Source organism: Pelophylax lessonae (assembly GCF_965119305.1).
Source record: "Pelophylax lessonae genome assembly, chromosome: 4".
Classification (NCBI taxonomy): domain Eukaryota; kingdom Metazoa; phylum Chordata; class Amphibia; order Anura; family Ranidae; genus Pelophylax; species Pelophylax lessonae.
The window spans coordinates 598,249,097-598,252,195 of record NC_138771.1 but is presented as its reverse complement, the minus strand read 5'-3'; positions in this window follow the sequence as shown (position 1 = coordinate 598,252,195).

Here is a 3,099-nt window from a genome sequence, read left to right as displayed (position 1 = left end):
GGACGCTACAAATTAAGAAGTTTGGTTAGATAGATACTTACAGTAGGAAATACATGGTACACCTAGAAATATTCTTTACTCACCATTATGGTTTTTTAAATGTTAAACTCAAATGAATTGATCCCCAGGGGTAAAGTGATCTACAAAAAAGAAAAACAAACCCACACAGTTAGCACACAGAGTTAGAGGAAATCACAGTACCACATGGGGGGGGGGGGGGTCTGTTTCTGCACAAGATTCACATAACTTTCAAAAGCCTGCCAGAACCCAAACTCTTGCATTGAGCACTTTAAACCCCCTTTCCCAGGCAGAGAGAAAGTGAACAGCCAGCCCCCAGGCCGTTGCAAATGAAATCTTAAGAGGAGTTGTAGTCCAAGTCTAAATGTGCAGGCAGAAAGGTTTAGTAGCATCTCTTCTAGTTCTACAATATAATGGCTTTTTAACCATCTTATCAATAAAGATCTGCCACAATAATTAATTCTCCTGCACATGCTTGATCCCACATTGGCCAGTTAAGATGGCCTTGGGAGAACCTAGGGAGAAGATACTGTACAGGTGATGAAATGCACATTACTAGCATAGAAGTATAGGCAGAAACTTTTAGTACGCTATAGATCTGAATCCTCTAGAGCCATTTTTCAGTCAGCTAGATAACCACATACAAAAAAAATAAATAATAAATAAGCCTGGCACCTAACTAGTCAATATGGCTTTATAACCATTTTCCTCAGTCTAGATAAAACCAGCAAGGAATGCATCGGATACCACCCAACATCTTATAGCTCAGCATGACAACCTAGTTTGCCAAGACCAAGCTATTAGATTCACACGTATCTGTTGCATCTTATGCAAGAGAAAACATGTTATACATTTAGAAACTAATCTTGAGACTTGAGTTCTAAATATAGTACAAAACTCAATATCTATGCTTAGCAGATAAACCAAAGGCTTGGCACAAGTCTTCAAAGCCAGAAGAACTGATTTGGGGGGGGGGGGTTTATATGAAATGGAAGGGGCAGAAAGCCACACTGAACAGACCAATTAATGGAAACCTACAAAGCTTAGCAAGTTCACCTTAAAGCAGAAGCCCAAAGAAATCAAACGTCAACTCTCTTCAATGTGATGTCTGCTGCACTTTAAGCTTTGCTTTATTTTCACCTGTTGATCCAGACTGTCTTATTTTTCCACTCAGTTTAACAGACCAAGATGTCCATACAAAATAGCAGGAAGGTTGAGACTAACTTTTTCCACTGAAAGGGGTGTTCACAAAGAAGGTTTTATTCATTTATGCAAAACCGTAATGCCAAAAAGACTATTACTGTAGCTGCTTTCAAAGTGATTCAGAGTTCAGTTTTAATTTGTCAGCCCAAGTCCATCTAACACTCACATCTCCCCAGACTGACATCCACAAATGCCTTACATACACAAGGTCATGGAGCACACTGAATTTAAGAATCAATGGTTTTTAGTTTATAAACCCTAAAGCTGGCTATTATGCTCCTGTTTTTGTAAGCCACCCAGCTGAAACAGACCCCCCCCCCCCCCACAATCAGGATACAGTGATCAGCACAGCAGACATCTAAGCAAGTTTTATCCCCAACAAGCCAGTTCATTAGTCAGTCAAGCCCTCATGACCAGGTATGGCCATACATGGCTCTAATCAAGAGAAGAATCCGATTCGGAACATTTTACACCGTATATATAAGTAACCTGTTCAGAAAGTAAATTTATCCTTTAACTGCCAAGAACTCACTTATGTAGTTGCTCTTCTAGCTGTAGGTACCCAACTAGACATTTTATCAAGCAAATTTGCAAACAAGTAGATTGACCCCCAATGGTAAAACCAGCAGCTTCTCAAACTAGGTTCATTATTTTGTAGGCGCTACCTGTGCATGCAGGCATTTTTACTCACACGCATGCACAGCTAGGAACTGGCAAGGAGGGGCAGTTTTGCTGCAGCGCCACTTCATAGCAGCAATAGAAGAGTTTACAAAGAGGCTGCAATCTTGTGATCTGTCACACAGACCTTTGTTTAGCACTGCCTTGCCATGAGAAAATCTACAACACTTTCCCCATGTTAGAGATGTAAACCTAACATTTTAAAAACCTTGCTTCTGTAGGTTTTTATTCTTCATCCTACACAACATAGACTGCTTCCAGTCCCACTCTGAAAGCACTGGGGAAAGGGACATCTCCTCCCCAGAGCAGAAGCAAATACATTTGAAAGTCCCTAAATGTGCCCACTGAAATAGGTTCACTAAAAACATGCTTAGAGCTCTCAAAAGCATATCCAAGCCCCAGAAAGTTACTAATTGCAGTTTACAAGTACTTGGATCAACGTAGTGGCTGCTTTAGTCTTTACAGGATCCTGCAGCCTTTGCTGCTGCAGAAGTACCAGGTGAAAAACTTCCCTTATAGCTACGCTCCCTTTCACCACAGTATTTACGGGCCAGCCATGGTTGTCACAGGTTGACCTGATACATCTGCTTTATCCATTACATGGATTGGTGAGGGTAGCTTACACAGGATAGCCAAAGATGTGTGCTCACCTCCACAAAAACAGGTAATTTCTGCATTTGCAGAAAATATTTTTGCAGCCACCACATTTAAAGTAGCTTTCAAGTGCAAATAGACATTTTTGTAGGCCAGTTGTGTAGAGGGGAGGTTACTCTTTGAGAAACAGCTTTAATTCTGAAGCATTGGTATGGGAGACCTTCCTTTTTTCATTTAACTATGCTTTACCGTGTACTAAGCTTCTACATATTATGTACTCCCCCCCCCCCCCAATTATATTCTAGGACTCATGTTAGGCACCATTTCCACAATAAATGCAGAGCTGAAGGCAAAACGTTTTGGATAGGAGTTACAACCAGTGAGGTTTGTTCAAGTAATTGTCTGTCACAACAGGAAGTGAGGAAATCCCTGGTAGTCACCTAGCCACTCCTGTCCTCATTGAAAGATTAACTCTATTGTTGCAGTGAGCATTCAAAATTTGTCATGCCCCTCCCAGTAACCACAAGAGGATGAATCTTCCCCAAGGCTAGATTCACACCTAGCATTTTGTGAGCTCACAATTTTGCACTACATGCATAGGGCAGT